Source organism: Camarhynchus parvulus, unplaced genomic scaffold (assembly GCF_901933205.1).
Source record: "Camarhynchus parvulus unplaced genomic scaffold, STF_HiC, whole genome shotgun sequence".
Classification (NCBI taxonomy): Eukaryota; Metazoa; Chordata; class Aves; order Passeriformes; family Thraupidae; genus Camarhynchus; species Camarhynchus parvulus.
In genome coordinates, this window is record NW_022148440.1 from 5,783 (window position 1) to 22,047 (window position 16,265).

Consider the following 16,265-nt stretch of genomic DNA (forward strand, 5'->3'; position numbering starts at 1 on the left):
CTGGTGCCAGCTTGGGTCTGGGAGGCATCCTGCGTATCGCGGATTTTCAGGAGCCAGCCGGCCACTCCGGGCCTATGGCCCCAAACATAAACAACGGGCCTTTCCCTCTGAAACAAAACTCACCAGCCCCGGTCCTTGATGGCAGATTGTGGGACTCCGTTGGCACTATCAAACCAGCCCGAGTTGGCACTGGTGCCAGCTTGGGTCTGGGAGGCATCCTGCGTATCGCGGATTTTCAGGAGCCAGCCGGCCACTCCGGGACACAGGCCCCCAAACATAAACAACGGGCCTTTCCCTCTGAAACAGAACTCACCAGCCCCGGTCCTTGATGGCAGATTGTGGGACTCCGTTGGCACTATCAAACCAGCCCGAGTTGGCACTGGTGCCAGCTTGGGTCTGGGAGGCATCCTGCGTATCGCGGATTTTCAGGAGCCAGCCGGCCACTCCGGGACACAGGCCCCCAAACATAAACAACGGGCCTTTCCCTCTGAAACAAAACTCACCAGCCCCGGTCCTTGATGGCAGATTGTGGGACTCCGTTGGCACTATCAAACCAGCCCGAGTTGGCACTGGTGCCAGCTTGGGTCTGGGAGGCATCCTGCGTATCGCGGATTTTCAGGAGCCAGCCGGCCACTCCGGGACACAGGCCCCCAAACATAAACAACGGGCCTTTCCCTCTGAAACAAAACTCACCAGCCCCGGTCCTTGATGGCAGATTGTGGGACTCCGTTGGCACTATCAAACCAGCCCGAGTTGGCACTGGTGCCAGCTTGGGTCTGGGAGGCATCCTGCGTATCGCGGATTTTCAGGAGCCAGCCGGCCACTCCGGGACACAGGCCCCCAAACATAAACAACGGGCCTTTCCCTCTGAAACAAAACTCACCAGCCCCGGTCCTTGATGGCAGATTGTGGGACTCCGTTGGCACTATCAAACCAGCCCGAGTTGGCACTGGTGCCAGCTTGGGTCTGGGAGGCATCCTGCGTATCGCGGATTTTCAGGAGCCAGCCGGCCACTCGGGCCACAGGCCCCCAAACATAAACAACGGGCCTTTCCCTCTGAAACAAAACTCACCAGCCCCGGTCCTTGATGGCAGATTGTGGGACTCCGTTGGCACTATCAAACCAGCCCGAGTTGGCACTGGTGCCAGCTTGGGTCTGGGAGGCATCCTGCGTATCGCGGATTTTCAGGAGCCAGCCGGCCACTCCGGGCATATGGCCCCCAAACATAAACAACGGGCCTTTCCCTCTGAAACAAAACTCACCAGCCCCGGTCCTTGATGGCAGATTGTGGGACTCCGTTGGCACTATCAAACCAGCCCGAGTTGGCACTGGTGCCAGCTTGGGTCTGGGAGGCATCCTGCGTATCGCGGATTTTCAGGAGCCAGCCGGCCACTCCGGGACACAGGCCCCCAAACATAAACAACGGGCCTTTCCCTCTGAAACAAAACTCACCAGCCCCGGTCCTTGATGGCAGATTGTGGGACTCCGTTGGCACTATCAAACCAGCCCGAGTTGGCACTGGTGCCAGCTTGGGTCTGGGAGGCATCCTGCGTATCGCGGATTTTCAGGAGCCAGCCGGGCCACTCCGGGCCACAGGCCCCCAAACATAAACAACGGGCCTTTCCCTCTGAAACAAAACTCACCAGCCCCGGTCCTTGATGGCAGATTGTGGGACTCCGTTGGCACTATCAAACCAGCCCGAGTTGGCACTGGTGCCAGCTTGGGTCTGGGAGGCATCCTGCGTATCGCGGATTTTCAGGAGCCAGCCGGCCACTCCGGGCACAGGCCCCCAAACATAAACAACGGGCCTTTCCCTCTGAAACAAAACTCACCAGCCCCGGTCCTTGATGGCAGATTGTGGGACTCCGTTGGCACTATCAAACCAGCCCGAGTTGGCACTGGTGCCAGCTTGGGTCTGGGAGGCATCCTGCGTATCGCGGATTTTCAGGAGCCAGCCGGCCACTCCGGGCCACAGGCCCCCAAACATAAACAACGGGCCTTTCCCTCTGAAACAAAACTCACCAGCCCCGGTCCTTGATGGCAGATTGTGGGACTCCGTTGGCACTATCAAACCAGCCCGAGTTGGCACTGGTGCCAGCTTGGGTCTGGGAGGCATCCTGCGTATCGCGGATTTTCAGGAGCCAGCCGGCCACTCCGGGCACAGGCCCCCAAACATAAACAACGGGCCTTTCCCTCTGAAACAAAACTCACCAGCCCCGGTCCTTGATGGCAGATTGTGGGACTCCGTTGGCACTATCAAACCAGCCCGAGTTGGCACTGGTGCCAGCTTGGGTCTGGGAGGCATCCTGCGTATCGCGGATTTTCAGGAGCCAGCCGGCCACTCCGGGACACAGGCCCCCAAACATAAACAACGGGCCTTTCCCTCTGAAACAAAACTCACCAGCCCCGGTCCTTGATGGCAGATTGTGGGACTCCGTTGGCACTATCAAACCAGCCCGAGTTGGCACTGGTGCCAGCTTGGGTCTGGGAGGCATCCTGCGTATCGCGGATTTTCAGGAGCCAGCCGGCCACTCCGGGCCACAGGCCCCCAAACATAAACAACGGGCCTTTCCCTCTGAAACAAAACTCACCAGCCCCGGTCCTTGATGGCAGATTGTGGGACTCCGTTGGCACTATCAAACCAGCCCGAGTTGGCACTGGTGCCAGCTTGGGTCTGGGAGGCATCCTGCGTATCGCGGATTTTCAGGAGCCAGCCGGCCACTCCGGGGCACAGGCCCCCAAACATAAACAACGGGCCTTTCCCTCTGAAACAAAACTCACCAGCCCCGGTCCTTGATGGCAGATTGTGGGACTCCGTTGGCACTATCAAACCAGCCCGAGTTGGCACTGGTGCCAGCTTGGGTCTGGGAGGCATCCTGCGTATCGCGGATTTTCAGGAGCCAGCCGGCCACTCCGGGCCACAGGCCCCCAAACATAAACAACGGGCCTTTCCCTCTGAAACAAAACTCACCAGCCCCGGTCCTTGATGGCAGATTGTGGGACTCCGTTGGCACTATCAAACCAGCCCGAGTTGGCACTGGTGCCAGCTTGGGTCTGGGAGGCATCCTGCGTATCGCGGATTTTCAGGAGCCAGCCGGCCACTCCGGGCCTATGGCCCCCAAACATAAACAACGGGCCTTTCCCTCTGAAACAAAACTCACCAGCCCCGGTCCTTGATGGCAGATTGTGGGACTCCGTTGGCACTATCAAACCAGCCCGAGTTGGCACTGGTGCCAGCTTGGGTCTGGGAGGCATCCTGCGTATCGCGGATTTTCAGGAGCCAGCCGGCCACTCCGGGGCACAGGCCCCCAAACATAAACAACGGGCCTTTCCCTCTGAAACAAAACTCACCAGCCCCGGTCCTTGATGGCAGATTGTGGGACTCCGTTGGCACTATCAAACCAGCCCGAGTTGGCACTGGTGCCAGCTTGGGTCTGGGAGGCATCCTGCGTATCGCGGATTTTCAGGAGCCAGCCGGCCACTCCGGGCATAGGCCCCCAAACATAAACAACGGGCCTTTCCCTCTGAAACAAAACTCACCAGCCCCGGTCCTTGATGGCAGATTGTGGGACTCCGTTGGCACTATCAAACCAGCCCGAGTTGGCACTGGTGCCAGCTTGGGTCTGGGAGGCATCCTGCGTATCGCGGATTTTCAGGAGCCAGCCGGCCACTCCGGGCCTATGGCCCCCAAACATAAACAACGGGCCTTTCCCTCTGAAACAAAACTCACCAGCCCCGGTCCTTGATGGCAGATTGTGGGACTCCGTTGGCACTATCAAACCAGCCCGAGTTGGCACTGGTGCCAGCTTGGGTCTGGGAGGCATCCTGCGTATCGCGGATTTTCAGGAGCCAGCCGGCCACTCCGGGCCTATGGCCCCCAAACATAAACAACGGGCCTTTCCCTCTGAAACAAAACTCACCAGCCCCGGTCCTTGATGGCAGATTGTGGGACTCCGTTGGCACTATCAAACCAGCCCGAGTTGGCACTGGTGCCAGCTTGGGTCTGGGAGGCATCCTGCGTATCGCGGATTTTCAGGAGCCAGCCGGCCACTCCGGGCCTATGGCCCCCAAACATAAACAACGGGCCTTTCCCTCTGAAACAAAACTCACCAGCCCCGGTCCTTGATGGCAGATTGTGGGACTCCGTTGGCACTATCAAACCAGCCCGAGTTGGCACTGGTGCCAGCTTGGGTCTGGGAGGCATCCTGCGTATCGCGGATTTTCAGGAGCCACCCGGCCACTCCGGGCCTATGGCCCCCAAACATAAACAACGGGCCTTTCCCTCTGAAACAAAACTCACCAGCCCCGGTCCTTGATGGCAGATTGTGGGACTCCGTTGGCACTATCAAACCAGCCCGAGTTGGCACTGGTGCCAGCTTGGGTCTGGGAGGCATCCTGCGTATCGCGGATTTTCAGGAGCCAGCCGGCCACTCCGGGCCTATGGCCCCCAAACATAAACAACGGGCCTTTCCCTCTGAAAAAAAACTCACCAGCCCCGGTCCTTGATGGCAGATTGTGGGACTCCGTTGGCACTATCAAACCAGCCCGAGTTGGCACTGGTGCCAGCTTGGGTCTGGGAGGCATCCTGCGTATCGCGGATTTTCAGGAGCCAGCCGGCCACTCCGGGCCTATGGCCCCCAAACATAAACAACGGGCCTTTCCCTCTGAAACAAAACTCACCAGCCCCGGTCCTTGATGGCAGATTGTGGGACTCCGTTGGCACTATCAAACCAGCCCGAGTTGGCACTGGTGCCAGCTTGGGTCTGGGAGGCATCCTGCGTATCGCGGATTTTCAGGAGCCAGCCGGCCACTCCGGGGCACAGGCCCCCAAACATAAACAACGGGCCTTTCCCTCTGAAACAAAACTCACCAGCCCCGGTCCTTGATGGCAGATTGTGGGACTCCGTTGGCACTATCAAACCAGCCCGAGTTGGCACTGGTGCCAGCTTGGGTCTGGGAGGCATCCTGCGTATCGCGGATTTTCAGGAGCCAGCCGGCCACTCTGGGCACAGGCCCCCAAACATAAACAACGGGCCTTTCCCTCTGAAACAAAACTCACCAGCCCCGGTCCTTGATGGCAGATTGTGGGACTCCGTTGGCACTATCAAACCAGCCCGAGTTGGCACTGGTGCCAGCTTGGGTCTGGGAGGCATCCTGCGTATCGCGGATTTTCAGGAGCCAGCCGGCCACTCCGGGCCTATGGCCCCCAAACATAAACAACGGGCCTTTCCCTCTGAAACAAAACTCACCAGCCCCGGTCCTTGATGGCAGATTGTGGGACTCCGTTGGCACTATCAAACCAGCCCGAGTTGGCACTGGTGCCAGCTTGGGTCTGGGAGGCATCCTGCGTATCGCGGATTTTCAGGAGCCAGCCGGCCACTCCGGGCCTATGGCCCCAAACATAAACAACGGGCCTTTCCCTCTGAAACAAAACTCACCAGCCCCGGTCCTTGGTGGCAAATTGTGGGACTCCGTTGGCACTATCAAACCAGCCCGAGTTGGCACTGGTGCCAGCTTGGGTCTGGGAGGCATCCTGCGTATCGCGGATTTTCAGGAGCCAGGCCGGCCACTCCGGGCCTATGGCCCCAAACATAAACAACGGGCCTTTCCCTCTGAAACAAAAACTCACCAGCCCCGGTCCTTGATGGCAGATTGTGGGACTCCGTTGGCACTATCAAACCAGCCCGAGTTGGCACTGGTGCCAGCTTGGGTCTGGGAGGCATCCTGCGTATCGCGGATTTTCAGGAGCCAGGCCGGCCACTCGGGCCTATGGCCCCCAAACATAAACAACGGGCCTTTCCCTCTGAAACAAAACTCACCAGCCCCGGTCCTTGATGGCAGATTGTGGGACTCCGTTGGCACTATCAAACCAGCCCGAGTTGGCACTGGTGCCAGCTTGGGTCTGGGAGGCATCCTGCGTATCGCGGATTTTCAGGAGCCAGCCGGCCACTCCGGGCCTATGGCCCCCAAACATAAACAACGGGCCTTTCCCTCTGAAACAAAACTCACCAGCCCCGGTCCTTGATGGCAGATTGTGGGACTCCGTTGGCACTATCAAACCAGCCCGAGTTGGCACTGGTGCCAGCTTGGGTCTGGGAGGCATCCTGCGTATCGCGGATTTTCAGGAGCCAGCCGGCCACTCCGGGCCTCCCCTTTTTCACAAAACTCACCAGCCCCGGTCCTTGATGGCAGATTGTGGGACTCCGTTGGCACTATCAAACCAGCCCGAGTTGGCACTGGTGCCAGCTTGGGTCTGGGAGGCATCCTGCGTATCGCGGATTTTCAGGAGCCAGCCGGCCACTTCGCCCGTATAGCCCCAAAACATAAACAACGGGCCTTTCCCTCTGAAACAAAAGTCACCAGCCCCGGCTCCTGATGGCAGATTGTAGGACTCCGTTGGCACTATCAAACCAGCCCGAGTTGGCACTGGTGCCAGCTTGGGTCTGGGAGGCATCCTGCGTATCGCGGATTTTCAGGAGCCACGCTTCGCCACTCGAGGCCCCCAAACATAAACAACGGGCCTTTCCCTCGGAAACAAAAGTCACCAGCCCCGGTTCTTGATGGCAGATTGTAGGACTCCGTTGGCACTATCAAACCAGCCCGAGTTGGCACTGGTGCCAGCTTGGGTCTGGGAGGCATCCTGCGTATCGCGGATTTTCAGGAGCCAGCCGGCCACTCTGGGCCTATGGCCCCCAAACATAAATACTGGCCGTTTCCCTGGGAAACAAAACTCACCAGCTCCGGTTCCTGATGGCATATTGCAGGAGTGACTTTCAACTTTCATACCAGCCTGAGTTGTAAATGATGGCTCCTTGTGTCTGGGAGGCGTCCTGCATATTGGGGCTGAGGGGCAGCTTGAGGGGCACTCTGGGGGCTTGAGGGTGACAGAGGCTGGGAGCTGAGGGAGGAACAGGGAGAGGGGACCGTGGGTTACACACAGAGATGCTGAGGCTGGCAGGGGCAGCTCTAGGGTGACACAGAGAAGCTGGGGGCTGAGGGGCAAAGGAGAGGGGTTAAGGGTCACACACAGGAGCTGAGGGCTGGGGGGCAGAGGTACCGGTTGAGGGGTAAAGGGAGAGGGCTTGAGGGCTGGACAGTCCAGTGGAGATCAGGGGTACAGGGTACAGCTGTACCACCCCTCACCCCAGCCTAACCAGCCCCCCTAAAAACAGCCTTTTCCCCCAACAGCAGCACAACACAGCAACCCTCACACCGGGACAATGACAGAACCCTCAGAGGACAACGGACCCACTGCAAAAAGGTAGGGACGACATCTGTGGGCTAGACAGCAAGAGGTAGAGTTCAGAGACTGAGCATGTCTTTTTGAGGTCTTTTTCCAGGACTTTTGAAGGTATTTAGGGGATTTTGGAAGAGACTTTTCAGGGTATTGTTGGGGCTTTTTCAAAGCCATTTTATGATTCTTTAGCATATTTTGAAGATTATGGTCAGGGTCAGAGGAAACACCCTCTGAAAAGGCAGAGTTTTAGGACTGCAGTGGAATGCTTTAGAAAGGGGCCAGCGGTGGCACAGTGGGTTGGGTCCCACACTGTCAGTCTGAAGGTTGTAAGTTTTAGACCCAGCTAAGTTGTTGTGCTCAGGGTTAGATGCTCTCAGCTTTGGTCTGGGAGAACTTCTGCACAGAAAAACTCACCCCCCGAGTTTCCTGAAGCCAGTTTGCAGGAGGTACTTGGCACTTCCAGGGCAGCCTGAGTTCTCGGCAGGGGCAGCTTTGCTCCTGGAGAAATCCTGCACCGGCCCTCTTCCCTGTAAAATCAAGCTCACCCCTGCTGCGTGTCAATGTCCGTTCGCAGGGGACACGTGGCACTCCAAGGGCAGCAGGAGTTCTTGGCATCAGCAGCTGCGGTCTGTGAGAAATCATTCTCTGCAGTTTTGGAGGCCGAATCGCAGTTTTGGCCACGGGCACACAGAGAGGAAAGACTGTTAATTTCCTTAGAAAGGAAAGTCTGGCACCCCATGGTTTAAGGGGCAGACGAAGGGCTGTGTAGGGGAAGGAACTCCTCACAGGACCTTTCTTCACCTCAACCCCCGCTCCAAGGTCTAGCAGCCCCCCATGTGACCAGCTGCTTTCAGAGGGTTACCCAGGCACACCTGCACAGGGAGCTGCTAGTCCAGAGGGGCTAACAGGGATATCCCAAGCGTCCCTCGAGGAACTACGGTTGGAGCATCCAGCACGGACTAGGGAGCAGCCGGACCCACCTGGGCACGGAGCATCGCTTTGAGAAAATGCCAAGGGAAGAGCCCTTTTGCCAAGGGGCAGCATCTGAGCAGGCCAGGCAGCATGTGGGGTTCCAGGAGAGGGCTTTCAACTTTCCCCTTTTACTGTGTCAGTCCCTCCCCAGAGCCTCCAGACCCTCCACAGCACTCCCAGAAAGGAGAGGGCTTATTAGGAGAAAAAGGGTTTAGAAAAAAGAGAAAAAGCTTCCTTTTCCATTATTTTTTGTGTTCAAACTGGGAGGGACTCTGCTTCCCCTGCAATTTAAATGGTCTCAGTTGAAAGAATCCCTGCCTTTTCTATGCTGTTAGGGGTGTTAATTGACAGGGAGTCCCCATTTTCTATTATTTTCCAGTTTAAATAGAAGGGGAAAACCTTGACAATGTTTCTTATGGGTTTGAATTAAGGGTAGCTGCCCCCTTTTTGTTGTCCTGAGGCCTAAATTGAGGGAGAAGCCCAGCTATCCCTCCATCTTAAGGGTTTGAACTGAGGCAAAAATCCCTCTTTTTTCATCACTGGAGAGATTTAAAGTGAGGAAAACCTCTCTTTTCCCAATACTTAAGGAGAGTAAATTAAAGGGCAGAAGCTATTTATTTGCTATTGTATCAGTTCCAGTACAGGTAACTGCCCCATTTCCTCTTTTGAAGGGGTTCACTGGAAGGAAGCCCTGCCTTTTTCAGCATTTTAAGGGTTTAAAACTACATTTCAGGGCACTTCTTTCTGTGCCGTAGGACCGAGTATCTCAGAGAAGGGCGAGCCTGGCATGCACTTAGCTCTTACACTGCCTGGGAGGCTTTTATTTTTCTTATTTTTACTTATCATGTAGATAGCCCTAATTAGAGATCCCAAGGAGACTTAGATGATTCATATCATTAGCATTCTTCTGCACCTGGCTTAGTCACATGTGAAGTAGTACTTAGTAGGCACTAAGGAAAAATTATGCAAGTTCACAGCAAATTACCCAATTTATCTAGTTATACTGCCCAAACAGGAAGTTTTATTTCTTACCAGTTTTCTGCCCTTTTGCTCCAAGTAGTTGTTGCAAAAAAAAAAGACTGTTATTTTTCTGAAGAGTTTTCTTCTATAACAAGCCCTTTACTCCCCTTGAATTTGAGTCAGAGGTACCAAACAGCTGCAGCTGCTCTGAGGGCTTTTATACCCGGTGGGATTTGCCCCCTCCCTTTTCCCAGGTGCCACGGGAATGAGAGGCGGGCACCATCAGGGGTATATTAACCCCAGCCTTTGCTGAGGGGCATCATTCCCTCTCTGGGATGTGCTGGGATAAGAGCTCTCCTCTCATTTCAGTGAAGAGGCTCTTTCAGCTTATCTCAGCTTGTTTTCAGTAGGTGCTTCTGGGCATCTAAAGCAACAGAGGCTTTGAAGATTCTGTGAAGAAAACAGCATGGAATACAGGGAGTATTTAAGTTCATGATTTTGGGTTTTATGTTTAGGGGTGGTAACGTGCATTTGTAATTTCTGGTTTTGTTCTTATTTTGTTTTGTTTTTTTTTTTAGGAGGAGTGCAGCTTCTAGAGACTCCAGATTGTGTTGACTACAACACTTTTTTCAGCAGATTGAGGCTTCAGGTGAGTTGAGGATTGTGATTAGGAGAGGGAGGGTGAGCAGGTATCCAGTTAGGAGTTATTGTTGGGGGGGGGGGGGGGGGTTTCAAGGCAGCAGGGTGAGAAAGGGTGTTTATTTCAGGCCCCCCCCAGGCTTTTCAGAAGCCTAGCAGAGGCATTCACATGTCTTACAGCACACAAGGTCATCCACTGCACTCACAGGAATGCCATTTAACTTTGCCTTTCTCTAACCCAGGTGCCACTCATAATAAAGGCCACAGCCTTGGAATCAGGATGAAGCTGGAGCCTGAAGGAGCCAGGCACACTCAGGAGAGGGCAAGTAGCTGACTTGCTGGGATTTGGCCCACATAACTGAACTCATACATTGGTTTTTTTTTTTTTTTTATTGTAGCTGACTGAGAGGCTAACAGGCCATCACAGGGCCCTCTGAGGCAGACTCATTTCAGATGCAACGTGGATCCACATCACCAATCATCCAAAAGATAAGTTGGGGGCCACAGGCCCAGAGATGGGATAATGGGAGAGTAGCAGGCTGGGAGTTCTTGGGACAGATTTAAAAATTAGCAGAGGGAAAAGCAATCTTCTCCAAGGGGCCTCTTAGGACAGCTAAAGGGAAAGGCTCTACTTTTGATGGCAGCTTTCAGGCAGGCAGCGCAGAACAGCTCCATGGTGTGTTGTCCAGTGTACTGTGTTACCTAGTGTGTCTTTGGGTTCCCTTTTGCCTTTTCCCCTCGAGACCCTCACCACAAGCATATTGTGTCGTGTTTAACATCCCCCTGTTTGTCACATTCTGTGTCACGGGTGTCTGCACATGTTTGCACCGGAGTTGTTCTGCCCTGCCGCATAGCCTGCTGCAATAGGACAAGTCCCGGGGACTCGCAGTTTGTGGGGTGTCACCGGACTCTAGATGATATTCCTAGATAGGCAGAAGATGTTTGGAGCTGTGAAGTTGTCCTGCAGCCCTTTGACTTTTGTCCTCACTTTCTTTCAGATGCAGAGGATAAAATCCAGGGCAAAATCCATCCACCCATCCTGGGTGAGGAGGTCCCCCCGAGCAGGTCAGTCACTGTTTGTCTCTGCAGGGGGAGTGTAAAGTGTGACTCTGTTACAGCACTGTTCTTTGTCTTTCTTTCTAGGAAGTAAATCTGGATACCAGCAGTCAAGGTGAGCAGTGGAGAGAAGTAGTTGTTATTGCTCAGCTCTCAATTTCTGGTGCAGCTCTAAGTTTCCATTCTCGTTTGTGCGCTTTAGGCAATCCACTCGGAGTATGCCAAGCCCCCGTCACCAACCGGCCGACGCGCCGAGTTTCCTGCTCTCGTGAGCCCCGTGGATGTATTACAGGACCTGATGGTGAAGCCCTGAACTTTTCTATTCAAAGGTGCCATCCAGGTGTCCTTTGGCAACTGCCAAGGAGTCGGGGTGAGTCGGGGAAGTAGGGAGGAGGAGCGAGGGTCCACTCAGGTTTCAGCCATGAGAAATCACCTCATCTCCTCTTTACCCAGGCACCCCCTGTGACGAAGGCCTCGGTCTCGAAGCGTGCGAGCCCGAGCAGCTGGGCATTCCTAGGAGCATGGTGAGTAGCAGACTTGTGGGGTTTTGGCCGATGGGCTGCCAAGATCAGGCACTGATGTTTGGTTTTCTCTAATATAGCTGTGTAAGAGACCAGAGCCCGGTGACAGCAGGACCTTCCCGGCTGACGAGGTGGCCTTTCTTTGCACCTGAGACCGGCATCCCCAGATGTCTGAGAGATAAGTAGAGGGCTACGGCCCACAGAGGGGATTAAAGCAGGGTGCTGGTTTGGGAATTACCGGGAGGGGTTTTTGAGTCCGCTTTGGAGGTGGGGGTTGTTCATGAGGTGGCCCCTTTAGGCCCCATAAAAGCAAAGTCTCACTTGTGATCACAGTGCTGAGGTGCGCAGGGCAGAGCAGTCCCGGTGTGTCTGGTGTCACTTGTCTATTGTGCCTTATGTGTTGTTTGTGTATCTCATGTCTTTTACCTCAGCCCTTTGAGGGGCCTGTCAGGAACCTTGGCATCATTCTTAGCATCTGCGATCTCTGCATTCCTTGGCCTGGCACCCAGGCCCTAGAACTTTTGACTCGGGAGCTCAGACAGGCATCAGACTCTCTTCTCTCTTTGGAAGCATCCGGTCAGATGTCTTTTCAGGTCTTGTTCTGAGCTGTACGGACAGCTATGCCCTGCCAGGATCCATTGTGGCGGGCTAGGACTTGAAAGAATGTGAGGACAGGTAGAGGCTTCTGACTGTAGGATTCTCGGGCATCCATCTTTGCATTCATCTTGGAATAAATGATTCAGTTAGCATCTTCTTCCTCCAGGGTTCTCTGAGCCTCATCAGCTCACCATCGGTCTCAGCTCAGTCATCTCATTTTGCATTCTCTCAGTCCCTGCAGCCATTTTCCTTGCCAAGTGTTTTTCTCTCCGTGTCTCGTGTCCTTTGTTTGTCACGTCCTGTCTGTCCTGGGTCACGGGTGTTTGCACATATCTGTGCCGGAGCTGCTCTGCCCTGCCGCACAGCCTGGTGCAATAGGAGAAGTCCCGGGGACTTGAAGTTTGTAATGTGGGGTGTAGTTGGACTCTAGATGGGGTTTGTAGATGGACACAGTATATCTGGAGCTCTTAAGTTATCCTGCAGCCCTTTGACTTTCATCCTAACTTTCTTTCAGATGCCGAAGGATAAAATCCAGGGCAGTGCACCCCATCCTGGATGAGGGGATTCCCCTGAGCAGGTCAGTCACTGTTTGTCTCTGCAGAGGAAGCATAAATGGTAGCTTTTACAGCACTGTTCTTTGTCTTTCTTTTTAGGAAGTGAAGGCAGAGAGCAGCTGTCAAGGCCGAGTGGGCAAGGTGAGCATTGAGTAGTGTACAGAAGCAGTTGTTATTGCTGATGTCTCAGTTTCTGGTGCAGCTCTAAGCATCTATTCTTGTTTTTTTTTTATTTTAGGTGGTGCACTTGCCATCTATCCTGGCCAAGCATGCGCATGCCAGGTTGGGTGCAAGCTTAAGGTATTGATGTGGCATACTTGTCAGATTAGGGAGGCTGTGTTTTCACAGTATCTCAGCATGCTTTTCTGCTTTGTTTCTTTGTAGGTGCTGTCGCTGCCCTAGGCATGCCAAGGAACAGAGGAGGGCAGGTGAGTTGGTGTTTAGGCAGGCTGACTCATAGGTGAGCATTATGCAGCATCATGCTAAGCGTGTACCTTTTCTTTTTGCAGGTATCTTCCGGGCAGCCTCCGGAGTCAAATCAAGATTTGAGGTGAGCCGGGGCAGTGGTGCGGAGGAGTCCCGGGGATTACTGTTTTTGAGCGCAATAGTAACTTTTTCTGTTTTGTCTTAGGTACCCCGAGGAGGCTCGTAGCCAAAGCTTGGAAACGGCAGCACCGAAGCACACACGGAGAACACCTCAACGTCCACGTCCGACCGAGGGTGGATTTTGTCCGCTCCTCTTCCAAAAGCTAAGTGTCGGGGCCAGTGGTTGGGAGAAGGGGAAAAACCTTTACTATCACAGGGGGCAATTTCATGTCAGGCTTAGCGGGGAGGTCCGTAGTGGGACAGGCTGTCTGGAAGTAAAGGGAGAGGGTTTCTCCTCAGCCTCACCAGAGCCTTTGCCGGGCAGGGCAGTTCCGACCCATCTCCACATTCTCTTGTACTTTGCGTCGTCAGCCTTTTTCGACTCGACATCGTCACGGATCTTTCCCCCGAGGAGCTCGCCTTCAGGTCTGGAGCTACAGCCACGGTCACCCGGCAATCCGCTTCCTTCTCTAAGCTTACTGAGCCCCTCAACCATCCTCTTAACTGCTTTGGCACTAACTTCTTTTAATGAGTTACATTTCATCATCACATGCCATTGTCATAGGGCTTTCTTTCCTTTGGCATCATCAGCCTCTGGCTCATCTTGCGCTAGGAATCTCGGGTCCATAAGTTGAAAGCGCTAGGCAGTTGCCACTTGTCTCTGTGTTATGCCATCTATGTCTATGTTGTGTCACCCGTGTCTGTGTTATGTAGTCGGTGTCCATTGTCTTCCGTGTCATAGGTCTTTGTTACATCTTGACGCTTTACAGGCACTATTTTGTGCCATATAGGCAGTATTTTACTCACTTTCCTTCCCGGATATAGCTTATTCCGGCATCTTTACATTTTTACTCTTTGAGACAGGAAGGATTACACAAGATGTTCTCATCCATCTTCCTTCTCACTACCAGCTTCGGTAGTGCCTTTTTTTCCATGCCATTCTCTCAGACTTCTAGAGGGAGCATCTCACGTGACTGCAGGCGTTCCATAGGTTCCATCTTCTCAAAGGGTATAGGGCTCAACAATTAATCTTCCACAGAGTTATCTAAAGTCCTGGCTTATATTGTGTGTACCTATGTTGGCTTATATTGTATGTATTATAATATATGTGTACCTATGTTGGTTATACTGTGTGTACCCATGTTGGCTTTTTGTGTACTTATACTGTGTGTAATGTGCTTATACTGTGTACTAACTGTGTGTTATATTGTGTGTACTTACATACTGTGTGTACAACTATGTGTACGGCTTATATTGTGTGTACTTACCACTTACGATCGGAGCTGCCCTGCCCTGGCACGTAGTCACAGTTAGGTAGAACAGTTATATAAATTTTACTGTTCCTCTGTCTTCTATTGGATTTTGGGTAGAAAATTTATTGGTCTGGAGCGGGGACAAGTCCTAGCTTTCAGATAGCCACTCATTGATTGCTTCCTGTCGTCTCACAGGTCCCCGAGGCTACCGATTTCCCCAGAATCTACCACTTGACGTCAAGGAGCGGCAGGCAGAAGATGTGACGAAGCATGTTCTTCGGTGTCTCAAGTAAGGGCTGCAGTGAGTGTGTAAGCAAGTTGGAGGAATGTGTGAGTGTGTGTGACAGCATATGACTGTGTCTGTCTGTGTCCGCTTGTCTCTGCACGTGTGAGTACATTCTGACTGGATTTAACCTTGTGTGCGTGACTTTTGCCTTTCAGGTTTTTCAACTAATTTTAAAATTTAGAATAAAAAATCCCCAGCCGGGGTTTTTTTCCCCGGCTGGGTTTTTTTTCCTCGGTCCCGGTCGGTCTGCGAGGCGACGTTCATCGCCAAAGTTTGGGCGCGGACCGCCCAGGGACCGGGGTTTTCGTCAGGCAGGAGGATTTTTTGGAGTCTCTCGGGAACCATGTTCCTGAGGAGCAACGATTGCTGGGGTGTAATTTAGCAGTTGTGATGAGAGTGATGGTGTGTTTGTGTGTAATCTGAAGGGGGTGTTAATGGTAGATGAGTGTTGTTTTCTGTGTGCTTTTGTTGTTTTGGGTTTCCTGTAACAATAAATCAACGTGTAATGAAAATAGAAAAAGGTTATCATCTTGTGCTAATATGTGTATTGCTCTGTATTGCTCTGTATGTAAACTAGACTTTTACCAGTGCGTCTATGGATTGTATCTATCTGCACTTGCATTTGTATACACTGTTTCCATGTATTTTGCTGAAGTGTAAATAAAAACATTTATTAAATAAAAGTTGAATCACCCCTAATAAAGATACCCCCTGCCCTTCCCCTACCCCCACCCTGGCTCTTGTCTTTTTTTGGTGTGGTTTTGTCATGTCTTTCCACTGTATTTCTTCCTATTGCTCCTCACTTTACTTTTCTATTTCTAACTTAATTTCCATCTGTCTCTAACCCTTTGTTTCTGTTTCTCACCTCTGAGACTGTGTCTCTGCTTCTGTAACTCGGTTTCCATCTGCTTCCTTTTTTCTGTTTGTCCATTTCACTATTTCTGTCTGACTGTATTTATTTTCCTCTCATTTGTCTATACTTTTTTTTTATACTTTCCCGCCCTCACTCTCCTTGCTTCTTTTTCTCTCTGCGTTCTCCTTTTCCTCGGTTTGTCTTCTTGGCTCTTAGTCTTCCTTTTTCACTCTGTTTTCACTTTGACTCTAATCCTAGCCACTTTCTTTTCCCTCTAACACCTGTCCTTCTTCAGTTTTCACACCCTCCTTTTCCTTTCTCTGTCTTCTTTTCTCTCTCTTTTCTTCTGTCTCTGTCTTCTTTTCTCTCTGTCCTCTTCTCTGTCTCTCTCTGTCTTTTCTCTCTGTTTTTTGGACGACTTTCTTTTCCTTCGTGCAAAACACTCTGCAAACCTTTGTGCAACCTCTAGAATACAATACGAAATGTTTTCTGTCCTGGCACAGTTTCTCCTTGCGAGACATAGTGGGAAAGTTTTTTGCTAAGATGTAGGTGACAAGAGACGCTAAAGGTGAAGAACGAAGCAGCACAACACTGGCATTGTGGGTGCAGCTTGCAAACTGATAGAAAACAGTACCTTACCACTCTCCTGCCTTTTGCATTCACATTAATATTGCAATAGAAGGAGTTTTGGACGACTTTCTTTTCCTTGGTGCAAAACACTCTGCAAAGCTTTGTGCATCCTCTAGAACACG

The 16,265-nt window shown here is 52.6% G+C and overlaps 1 long non-coding RNA gene across 2 annotated transcripts; it reads left to right on the plus strand.

Annotated features, from left to right (window-relative positions):
• The first annotated feature begins 10,355 nt into the window (after nucleotides 1-10,355).
• LOC115916759 lies at nucleotides 10,356-12,668 on the plus strand. Of its 2 annotated transcripts, XR_004061622.1 has the most exons (5): nucleotides 10,356-10,873; nucleotides 10,952-10,979; nucleotides 11,067-11,193; nucleotides 11,318-11,388; nucleotides 11,466-12,668. It is a non-coding gene; the product is annotated as an uncharacterized LOC115916759 (long non-coding RNA). The 2 variants fall into 2 exon arrangements; XR_004061621.1 differs by having other exon boundaries at nucleotides 11,067-11,388.
• The last annotated feature ends 3,597 nt before the right edge of the window (nucleotides 12,669-16,265 follow it).